The sequence below is a fragment of the Panthera leo genome, chromosome C2, assembly GCF_018350215.1.
Source record: "Panthera leo isolate Ple1 chromosome C2, P.leo_Ple1_pat1.1, whole genome shotgun sequence".
Classification (NCBI taxonomy): domain Eukaryota; kingdom Metazoa; phylum Chordata; class Mammalia; order Carnivora; family Felidae; genus Panthera; species Panthera leo.
Window position 1 is genome coordinate 158,046,184 of NC_056687.1, and position 12,348 is coordinate 158,058,531.

The 12,348-nt window shown below is 40.9% G+C and overlaps 2 protein-coding genes across 2 annotated transcripts in view; both read right to left on the reverse strand.

Annotated features, from left to right (window-relative positions):
* Nucleotides 1-12,348, reverse strand: part of ZNF445 (zinc finger protein 445) — a 28,853-nt gene that overhangs the window by 15,443 nt on the left and 1,062 nt on the right. The window lies entirely within an intron of this gene.
* The window catches only part of ZNF852 (zinc finger protein 852), a 74,192-nt gene that overhangs the window by 2,722 nt on the left and 59,122 nt on the right, over nucleotides 1-12,348 (reverse strand). The window lies entirely within an intron of this gene.

Below are 12,348 nucleotides of genomic sequence, written 5' to 3' on the forward strand. Positions count from 1 at the left end.
GAACAGGAGAGAGAAAAAAGAATAATTAAAAATTAAAGTAGATTAGGGAATTCAACAACACCATCAAGCATAATAACATTTGTATTATAGGGATCCCAGAAGGAGAAGAGAGAGAAAAGGGGACAGAAAATGTATTTGAAGAAATAATAGCTGAAAACTCCCCAAATCTGGAGAAGGAAACAAACAAAAAAATCCAGATCCAGAAGGTACAGAGAATCCCCCCCAAAATCAACCCACAGAGGTCCACACCAAGACACCTAATAATTAAAATGGCAAAGACTAATGATAAAGAAAGAATTTTAAAAGCAGCAAGAGAAAAGAAGACAGTTACATACAAGGGAAACTCTGTAAGGCTATCAGTGGATTTTTCAGAAGGGAGTGACATGATATGGTCAAAGTGCTGAAAGGAAACACTATGCAGTCAAGAATACTCTATCCAGCAAAGCTATCATTCAGAAGAGAAGGAGAGAGAAAAAGTTTCCAGACCAACAAATGAATTCATCAACTAAATCAGCTTTAAAAGAAATGTTAAAAGGCACTCTTTGAGTGGAAAGGAAAGACCATAAGCAGGAGTAAAAAGAATAGGAAGCAAAAACGCAGTAAATTAAGTGTACCTATAAAATTCAGGCAAGGGATTCACAAAATAAAATGATGTGAAGTATGGCACCATATACTTAAAACATGGGTTGGAGAGGAATAAAAATTTAGTGCTTTTAGAATGGGTTCAAACTTAAGCAACCACCAACTTAACATACAGCACTATATACATAAAATGCTATATATATACACCTAATGGTGACCACAAATCAAAAACTGACAATAGATATGCAAATAACAAAGAAAGGGGAATTCAAGAATATCACTAAAGAAAGCCAGCAGACCCAAGAGAGAAGAGAGCAAGAGAAGAAAGGGACAGGGAAGAACTGCAAAAAACAACCATAAAACAAGTAACAAAATGGCAATAAATACATATCCATCAGTAACTACTTTGAGCGTAAATGGACTAAACGCTCCGATCAAAAGACACTGGGTGACAGAGAAGACAAAAACCCAAGACCTGGGTTTATATGCTGCCTACAAGAAGACTCACTTCAGACAAGACACATGTATTTTGAAAGTCAAGGGATGGAGAAGCATTTATCACCCAAATGGAAGTAAAAAGAAAGCCAGGTAGCGATCCAATGCAATGAAATAACATCCATATCATAGGAGTCCCAGAAGAGAAAAAGCGGCATAAGGGTTATTTGAACAAATTATAGCTGAGAACTTCCCTAATCTGGGGAAGGAAACAGATATCCAAGTCCAAGAGACACAGAGAACACCTTTCAAAATCAACAAAAACAGGTCACCACCATGATATATCATAGTGAAACTGGCAAAATACAAAGATAAAGAGAGAATTCTGAAAGCAGCTAGGGACATACGGGCTTACCCTACACAATAGACCCATAACGGTAGTAGCAGACCTGTCCACTGAAACTTGGCAGGCCAGAGGGAGTGGCAGGAAATATTCAATGTACTGAATAGGAAAAATATGCAGCCAAGAATCCTTTATCCAGCAAGGCCGTCATTCAGAATAGAAGGAGAGATAAAGGCTTTCCCAGACAAATAAAAACTGAAGGAGTTCATGACCACTAAACTAGCCCTGCAGGAGATCCTAAGGGAGACTCTGAGTAGAAAGCAGGAAATATTACAAAGGACCAGAGACATCATCACAAGCATGAAACCTACAGATAACACAGTGGCACTAAATCCGTATCTTTCAATAATCACTCTGAATGTAAATGGACTAAATGCCCCAATCAAAAGATATAGGGTATCAGAATGGATAAAAAAAACAAGATCCACCTATATGCTGCCTACAAGAGGCTCATTTTAGACCTGAGGACACCTGCAGATTGAAAGTGAGGGGATGGAGAGCCATCTACCATGCCAATGGATGTCAAAAGAAAGCTCGAGTAGCCATACTTATAACAGACAAACTAGATTTTAAACTAAAGCGTATAACAAGAGATGAAGAAGGGCATTATACCATAATTAAGGGGTCTATCCATCAAGAGCTAACAACCGTAAATGTTTATTGTCCCCAACCTGGAGCACATATATACATATCAACTAGTCACAAACATAAAGAAATGTATAGATAATAATACCGCGATTATAGGGGGCTTTAATATTCCACTTACAACAATGGACAGATCATCTAGGCAGAAAATCAATAAGGAAACAATGGTTCTGAATGACATGCTGGACCAGATGGACTTAACAGATATATTCAGAACTTTTCATCCAAAAGCATCAGAACACACATTCTTCTCGAATGCACATGGAACATTCTCCTAAATAGATCACATAGTGGTAACAAAACAGCCCTCAACAAAAATAAAAGGATTGAGATCATACCATGCATATTTTCAGATCACAATGCTATGAAACTTGAAATCAACCACAAGAAAAAATTTGGAAAGTCCCCAATACATGGAGGTTAAAGAACATTCTACTAAAGAATGAATGGGTCAACCAGGAAATTAAAGAAGAAATTAAAAAATACATGGAAGCAAATGAAAATAAAAACACAACAGTCCAAACCCTTTGGGATGCAGCAAAACCAGTCCTAAGAGGAAAATACATTGCAATTCAGGCCTATCTCAAGAAACAAGAAAGGTACCAACTACACAACATAATCTTACTCCTAAAGGAGCCAGAAAAGGAACAGCAAATAAAGCCCAAAGCCAGCAGAAGAAGGGAATTAATAAAGATTAGAGCAGAAATCAATGATATAGAATTGAAAAAACAACAAAAGAACAGATCAATGAAACTAAGAGGTGGTTTTTTGAAAGAATAAGCAAAATTGATAACCCCCTAGCCAGACTTCTCAAAAAGAAGAGGACCCAAATAGATAAAATCACAAATGAAAGAGGAGAAATCATAACCAGCGCCACAGAAATACAAATAATTATTAGGGAATACTATGAAAAATTATATGCTAACAAACTGGACAATCTAGAAGAAATGGACAAAATCCTAGGCACCCACATACTACCAAAACCCTAATGGGACGCAACAGAAAATTTAAACAGACCCATAACCAGTGAAGATATGGAATCAGTTATCAAAATCTCCCAACAAATAAAAGTCCTGGTCCAGATCGATTCTACCAGACTTTTAAAGAAAAGTTAATAACTATTTTTCTCAATCTGTTCCAAAAAAATTAAAATGGAAGGAAAGCTTCCATACTCATTCTTTAAAGCCAGCATTATGGTGATTCCCAAACCAGACAGAGACCCCACAAAAAAGGAGAATTACAGGCCAATATCCCTAATGAATGTGGATGCAAAAAATCTCAGCAAGATACTAGCAAATCAAATTCAACAGTATATTAAAAGAATAATTCACCATGATCAAGTGGGATTCATTCCTGGGCTCTAGGACTGGTTCAATACTTGCAAATCAACCAACGTGATACATCACATTAATAGAAAGGATAAGAACATATGATCCTGTCAAGAGAGGCAGAAAAAGCATCTGACAAAATACAGCATCCTTTCTTAATAAAAACCCTCAAGGAAGTTGGGATAGAAGAAACATATCTTAACATCATAAAAGCCATATATGAAAGGCCCACAGCTAATATCATCCTCAATGGGGAAAAACTGAGAACACTCCCCCTGAGACCAGGAACACAACAGCGATGTCCACTCTCACCACAGTTGTTTCACAGTGTTGGAAGTCTCAACCTCAGCAATCAGACAACAAAACAAAATAAAAGGCGCCGGAATTGGCAGCGGCAGAGGAGAAGGAAGGGGAGGAGGAAGGGGAGGAGGAAGGGGAGGAGGAAGGGGAGGAGGAAGGGGAGGAGGAAGGGGAGGAGGAAGGGGAGGAGGAAGGGGAGGAGGAAGGGGAGGAGGAAGGGGAGGAGGAAGGGGAGGATGAGGAGTGTTTAACATAGTGTTGGCAGTCTCAGCCTCAGTAATCAGACAACAAAACGAAATAAAAGGCAACCAAATTGGCGGCGGCGGTGGTGGCGGTGGTGGTGGCGGCGGCGGCGGCGGCGGCGGTGGCGGTGGCGGAGGAGAGGAAATAGGAAGAGTAGAAGGGGGCGGAGGTGGAGGAAAGAGAAGAGGGGGAAGATGGGGAGGAGGGGGAAGGGAGGAGGAGAGGAAGAGGAAGAAATATGCAGAAACTGTTAGAAAAGGAGGATCAAAGATGTGGCGCCTAGCTGGCTCAGTTGGTAGACACTCGATGCTCGGTTATAAGTTCGAGCCCCGCATTGGGTAAAGAGATCACTTAAAAATAAAATTAGGGGCGCCTGGGTGGCTCAGTCAGTTGGGCGACTGACTTCACCTCAGGTCATGATCTCATGGTTGGTGGGTTCGAGCCCCGCATCGGGCTCCCTGCTGACAGCTCAGAGCGTGGAGCCTGCTTCCGATTCTGTGTCTACCTCTCTTCACCTCGCCTGCTTGTGTTCAGCCTCTCTCTGACTCTCAAAAAATAAATAAATGTTAATAAAAAAATTTTAAGAAAAATAAAAATAAAAAAAGTAAGTTAAAAATTTTAAAAGCTACTATGACTCATGAGTGATATAAACATCCATCTAAAAGGTCTAAGAGAATCAACTGAAAAACTTAAAATAGGATAGGTAATTAAGAAGCTGAATGTCGGGGCACCTGGGTGGCTCAGTTGGTTAAGTGTCCGACTTAGGCTCAGGTCATGATCTCATGATTCATGAGTTCAAGTCCCGCATCAGGCTCTGCACCGACAGCGTGGACCTGTCTGCTCCAGATCCTCTGTCTTCCTCTCCCTCTGCCCCTTCTCAGCTTGCTCGCTCGCTAGCGCGCTCTCTCTCTCTCTCTCTCTCTCTCTCTCTCTCTCTCTCTCAAAAATAAACAAACATGGGGGCAGCTGGGTGGCTCAGTCAGTTGAGTGTCCAACTTCGGCTCAGGTCATGATCTCGCGGTTCATGAGTCCAAGCCCCACGGCCGGCTCTGTGCTGACAGCTCAGAGGCTGGAGCCTGCTTCAGATTCTGTCTCCCTCTCTCTGCCCCACCCCCGCTCATACTCTGTGTCTCTGTCTCTCAAAAAATGAATAAATGTTTTTAAAAATTTTTTTTAATTTTTAAAAAGCTGAATATCAATGTATAATCAATACTTTTCAAACATAACAGCAACAACTATTTAGAAACAGAACAAAATACCAACAACAACTAAAACATAAAATACCCAGAAATAAAGCTCTTAAAAAAATGTACACAACTTTAATGGGGGAAATAGTAAACTACCAAATGACAAAGTATATCTGAAAAAGTCTTAAGCATATGAAATCTAGTATTTCCAAGACATTTCCAAGACATCAATTCTTCTTAAATTAATTGAAAAGTCTATAAAATCATAACAAACCCAATATAAACTTTCTTCACAGTTGATAAACATCTACAAATTACAAAAATTAGTAAAGGTCAACAATAGTGAAGACAACCTTTTATTTTAAAGGTGGGAAGATTTGTCCTACCATACAATTCAGCTTATTATAAAAATATAACAATTAAAAGTGAGTATTATTGAAGGAATACACAAACTGCAAGTAAAAGGAATAGCACAGAATCCGAAGACCTATATGCACACACTGATCTGGTATATGACAGTAGTGGCATTACAAGACAGTGGAAAAGGACAGACATCAATGACTTGCATAGGGACGACTGGCTAGGGAATAAAAATAAAAGTACAATTACACACAAAATGAATTCCAAAGACTTAACTTCAAAAACAAAAGAGTAAGAACCTCAGAGTAAGCAAGGATTTCTTAAGAAAATAAAAGGAAAAGTGTGATATATGACTACAATATTTGAAAACCTCTTGACCAGAAAAAAGAATAATAACAAAACAAAAAACAAAACAGTGATAGAAGCGTAAATGCATACAGCCACCAGGAAAGGTAGTGTGAAAGTCTATAGCAAAACTATGAAGTCCCATTACTTCGGCTACAGGAATTTCACTTCTAGGAATCTCCCTGGAAAAACACTTGCAGAGGTAGATATACAGACATTCGCACAGGTGTTCACTAGAGTACTCTTTGTAGTAACACAATATTGGAAATAAATGACTTGTTCATCAATAGAAATAAATAACAGTGTGGCACTTCCTAGGATGAAATATCTAGTACAACAGTTTAAAAGACTGTACTGGACCCTTAACATTACTGTTTCACTGTCTGCTGGGTGCTCAGACTGTGTGGCCAAGGTTAACAGGCAAGTAAATGCTACTCACACAACAGGCCAGAGCACGATTCTAAGTTGCTAAGAAGAAACAAAATACACACCTGACTCAAGTAGTACAAAACTTACTCACAAGAAGAGAAAAGAGAAAGAATGCACAAGATTCAACCTCTTGCAATCCATTGCCTTCCCCATGCGCAGCAGATCACTTTCGCAGGCAACGTGTTTAGGCCAGTGTGGAGACAAGCACTACACCTAATGCTGCAGTAGGACCCTCAACCCCTTGCCGGTGGGGTCTGAAATAAAGAAAGCAGGGGTAGGCCTGAGGGTCACTGACACATGCAATAGGCAGAACAAAGGGGTATACATTAAGCAAGAACAGAGAAAGATAGTCCTTCAGAAGGCAATAAGCCCAGAATGCTCTTTATCTCTGGGGGCAAGGAAATGTCCCCAGCTCAAGGCTACTCTAAACGCTGTTATGCAAGAGAGGAGAAGCTGCTCTTGACCGCCTTGCCCATCAATAACAAAACATGTTAAGATATTAAAAAAAAAAAAAAATCTTAGATATAATTGTAGAAAAAATCTAAAACCATATATACGTCTAAGTGTAAGTACGTGTGATGTACATAAGTACTCAAAGGAATTTAAGATGGCTTGGGCGATTCACAAAAACTCTTACTGAATACAGGAGCGGAGAGTTTGAGTAGTAGTTAAAGGAACCTTTAGTTTACGTGTAGTTATTTCATTTTTCAACATAACATTTGTGTACTACGCCTCTCTCTTTTCTTTCTTTTAAGAATGCATGTAGAAAATGACGATTACAGGGGTGCCTGGGTTGCTCAGTTGGTATCTGACTTCAGTTCAGGTCACAGTCTCATGGTTCATGGGTTCGAGCCCCTCATCAGACTCTGCTGTCAGCTCGGAGCCTGGAGCCTGCTTCAGATTCTGTGTCTCCCTCTCTGTCTGCCCCTCCTCCACTTGTGCTCTCTCTCTCTCAAAAATAAATGAACATAGAAAGAAAGAAAGAAAGAAAGAAAGAAAGAAAGAAAGAAAGAAAGAAAGAAAGACTGCAAAAATGCCAAAATGTTAGAAGTGCTTAAACTGGTGTGTCTGAAATCTGCCTCCCTGTTACTTTACTCATTATATATTTTGTCTTGTCCCATTTTCCTAAAATAATAAGTAAATTATGGGACGAGGTTTAAAAATTATAGTTATTAACTAGTTAAGACTTAAAATAAAAATAAAGTACAGCTGGAATATGCACAAAAACTTTCTTAGCCTTGCTGCCAGAGTGTTCTCACCCATTATCTTCTCCAGAAAGTGGGATAAAGGCTTTCCCTTCCTATTAACCAGTGTTCCGTGAATTTCTACATGTCACTTTTACGATCATCAAAGTAATCAAGAATTCTCTGTACCAAACACACTAAATGAGTATCAGGCAGCTCCCAGGACACAGGGACAGGCACTGAGGGGGAGAGGCAGCAAGCCTTGAAGGGGTACTGAGAGCAAATGGTGGCTGCACTCAAAAACTGCAAATGGAAAAACCAACCAACGTGACCTTAGATCTCCTAAAAATTACGAGACCAACCTAAGACATGACCCGGCAAATAAGAAGAGAATGAAAAGAGCAAAATGCTACCCCTAAACACAACATGCAAAAGAAAAAACAAAGACCAAGAATGTTAAGACAAAGAGACAAAACAAAAAGAGTCGACAAAAAAGGTGAGATAAACAGCCGGCCTAGGTACCTCTTGTAAAGGGTCCCATAACTGAGTGCACCAAGTCACAAATGATGTTCACCGTCCCCTGAAACCATCCTCCATCTCCTGCGACCATTAAATACATGTAAAGAAATCACTCCCTTCACTCCGAAGCCATCCCCTACTTGGTTATAAACCAATACCTATTCGCTATCTCCCAGACTCAGCCAATGCTGTCAGGACAGAGAAAAAAGAGTGACTAACCACAGAAGGAAAGAGCTCATGCCAGAAAGCAGGCTGCCATCCAGCTAACACACAAAAAAACTACACTCCTGTTCTCAGGGCATGAAGAGTCAGTCCAGTCAAGAACTACATTAGGGATCATGCATGCTGAGGAGTCAGCTGAAGTTCTGGCAGAGAAGTGAAGCTTTGATGTGGAAAAACAGTGGAGAAAAAGAAGAAGTACTGGAGAAAACAAAAGCAAAGGAAAAGGAGGGAAATGATAAAGTAAGTGGCTGAAGGCCTACAGACAGACCTGAAGACCAGCAACAACAAAAGAAGGCTGAGCCGAGCAAGAGGGACAGGCTCCAGCCGTGCTGAGCCCCAGCAGCAGAAACAACTGCTCAGAAGGCAGCTGAAAGTCAGAGGAAGAGGGACAGAGACTTTCCCCAACAAACCTGCCGAATAGACTGGAGAAGAGCAAGAAACCCAAGTAGGAAAGGACTAGAAAGCTGCTCACAGTGACCAGAAATCTGGCAGTGAGGCTAAAGAGAATGAACTTGAGCCCAGAGACAAATGTTCTGAAGGAAGGCACCCAGCAGGAAATAGAAATGGCAAGACCGATCTCAGGAAATGGAGATCCACAGCACAATTAGCACCAAAAATAAGCCTCCAAGCAGGCCTGTTCTAAAGCAGCTGCTACAGAAATGTCCAAAGAGGCCAGCGAAGTATCTGGACACAGGTGATGAGAAGACTAGCTGACAGGAAAATGAGGGCAAAAGCCTAGGAACCTGGCGAGGGGTTCCAGGCCTTCAACTGGGGAGGAAGGGTTGGCCCAGCCTCTGCAACCATGAACACGGACAAAGCTAAAGACCTGGAAAGACCCAGGGCACAGTAAAGACATGGGGGCCAGTGAGCTGAAGCTGCCCAGTTAAATTCAGGTTTCCTAATGCCTCAGGGTTTCTCCACGTCCCAACCAGCTTTTGAGAACAGAAATAAAACTTCACCCATCCCAGGCCTAGGAGGCAACCTGAGTTGATCGGGCCTCTTCTCCCAGAGCTTCATACCTTAGGCCCAGTCTCAATCCTGCAATGAAAATGGCTTTGTAAAAACAGGGGAAATCCCAAACAATTATCTGGGCATTTTTCAGGGACAGTTTCCTCTTTTGTCATTTTGCTTCTTCAGCTCATACATGACGTATTTCGTTTTCTTTTAAAATCCTCATTTATGGGGCACGTGGGTGGCTCAGTCGGTTGGTTAAGTGCCGGACTTCGGCTCGGGTCATGATCTCACAGTTGGTGCGTTTCAGCCCCGCGTCGGGCTCTGTGCTGACAGCTCAGAGCCTGGAGCCTGCTTCAGATTCTCTGTCTCCCTCTCTCTCCCTCTGCCCCTTCTCAGTTCACACTCTGTCTCTCTCAAAAATAAATAAATGTTAAAAAAAATTTTTTTTAATCCTCATTTAGCAGTCTCTTATTCCCGTGTTTTTCCTACCAGTGTGAGGGCACATACGCTTTATTTTATACGCTGATAAGGAAACAAGAAAGACTGCTTCCAGTACATACCTAGAGTGTTACAGTATACTTGAACCCGTACATCAGTTAAGAAGTGAGCTCAAACCTAGCGCCCAAAACTTGGTTTCTCAGTATCATTCTCCAATAAACCGTCAACATGGAGAAAGGAACGAGGGGTCTTTGGAGAAGTGGTGGTCTCGGGGGCTGGGGAAGGGAAGATACAACAAACACAATTAACGTATGGGGCCAGAAAGTCAGGGAGAGACACCAAAAAGGATGTGGACACTTTAAGGGGAAGCAGGAGCCACTGCAAAGAGCCCCCAAGGGCCAAAGCTGGAATAATTTAAGCAACGAAATAAGTACCGTTAGCACCGCATCATAGCCCAAAGGATATGTATCCAACATCACACAGATACAAATAATTGAAGAAATAAAACAAAGGGAAAGAAGGCACAACTCTTCCTCAGGAAATACTCCAATTATTATCTGGAGAAGGAATAACAGAAATCAAAGTCACCACTAGACCATTACAGTGATAAGATCCACCAAGAAGGCTAATCCGTGGGTGAACAGTAAAGAAAAGCAGGATATTGCCACGCAAGGTCTCAAAGTATCTTCCCCCAAATAATCACTGGTTACAAAGGGAAAGTAATCACTCTTTACAGTGGTGACACATGGAAGACACCACTAGGTCAACATCAGTATCGACAGTAGTAACACACAGCAACATCATCCTCAATTGAAGCAGGAAAAAACATCTGACAAAACCAAAGTGAGAGTCATTCTAAAAATACCCATACAACGTACTTGAAAAGTGTCAACGTCATGAAAAACAAGGAAAGATGGAGAGCCTGTCACATATTGAAGGAAAACAAGAAGACAGGGCAACTACAAGGAATGGTGGAATGAGGGATTCTAGATCGGATCCTGCAACAGAAAAAGGTCATTAGTGAGAAACTGCTGGACTCTGTAAGTAAAGTCAGCAGTTTAATGAATAGCATCGTACACTGTAAATTTCTGAAGTTTGAGGACTTGTACTATGGTTATGCAAGATATTAACTCTAGGCAAACTGACCAAAGAATATAAGGGAACTCGGTACGGTTTCTGCAACCCTCTCTAAGTCCACAACTATTCAAAAGAAAAAGGGTTTGTTTTTTTGTTTTTTGTTTTTTTAAATATATACTTATTTTTGAGAGGGGGGCAGAGAGAGAGAGGGAGACACAGAATCGGAAGCAGGCTCCAGGCTCTGAGATGTCAGCACAGAGCCTGACACGGGGCTCGAACTCACGGACCTTGTGATCGTGACCTGAGCCAAAGTTGGACGCTTAACCATTTAGGCCACCCAGGCGCCTCAAGAAAAAGGTCTCGGAATGGGAGAACTGTTATCACTTTTTTCTGATGTATTTCTAGCTTAGGTTTAAAAAAAAAAAAAAAAAACCCGTGGCAATCAAAGATATTAAATATTGTTATTCTTATCTCCAATTTAGATTCATTCTTTTATTAACAGTATTTACTGGGTACCAGCTATGCCCCAGGCACTAAGGACTACATATCGAATAAGGATACCAAAAACAAAACACCACAAGAAACCAAAACAAATAAACAAAAAACACCACCGCCTTGCAGAGCTTACAGGAAGACAGAAAATGAAGAAAACACATGGCATGTTGGATAGGCATGTCTGGTCCGACACACTGTAATAAAACAAGGAAGGAGGGTAAGAGGTGTAAGATCAGGCAGAAGTTTGAGCTCAAAAATCCAATCTTGTAGAGCATCTCATGATTCACCTGGGGAGTTCTTTCAGAGCGTTTCTGATACAACAATCCCGAAGACTGACAAATAAGGTAAGTTATGGTTACTATACGTTATGTATTTCTACTCCCAAGCAACTCTCCGACATCACCGAATGCCCTTGCACTGATACAGCCTGGACACGAGGAGCCTCAGAAAACTTCAAGTGGCAGACTTAGTATTTGTGATGCTGTTGTCAGTTTCCTTTCTAAGTATATACTGAGGGTTTACCTTCAAAACATTCCCGTCATTTCGACCTACAGTAAGGACTACATTTTTAACCAAAATTTGTCTGCCTTTCTTCAGCATTAACACGACAGGTAAGAGCACCCCCATTCATCAGACCCTCAACACACACACACACACACACACATACACACACGTGTAAGCGGATGCAAGTTCTCCGAAATCCCTTCATCAAATTATGACTAAAACCACTCACTGACATTTCCTTGCAAATAATGTACTAATACTAATGCGTTTTCACTTCTGCACTACATACAGCTCGAAACAGGGTGGTGTTCTTTCCTGGCCACCACTTGTAACTTAGAAGGGGACCGACCATTCTCTGACTTCTTAGGCCTATGCAAGTCAGAGACAGTACGGTGGTTTTAAGAGCTGTCCCTTATCTTTAAAAAACCCTTTTTGTTAAAAATAAAATCTTTAAAAATGTATATTGAAAAAATTAAAACTCCCTTTTATATGCTACACTTTCATTTTGAAAAGAGGCAATCACCCTAATACACAAGATTCTGCTATTTTCCTGCACAAGCGTCACTTTGTGAGCATTACAGCTTTGTGTAGTGTGTACTAACTACGGAAAATAAACTGCAACGAAAACGTTTCCTTTTAATTATCCTCCCAGAAATTATGTCTCGGTGGCGTCCTAACTAACGCTAGCACCAATTTTG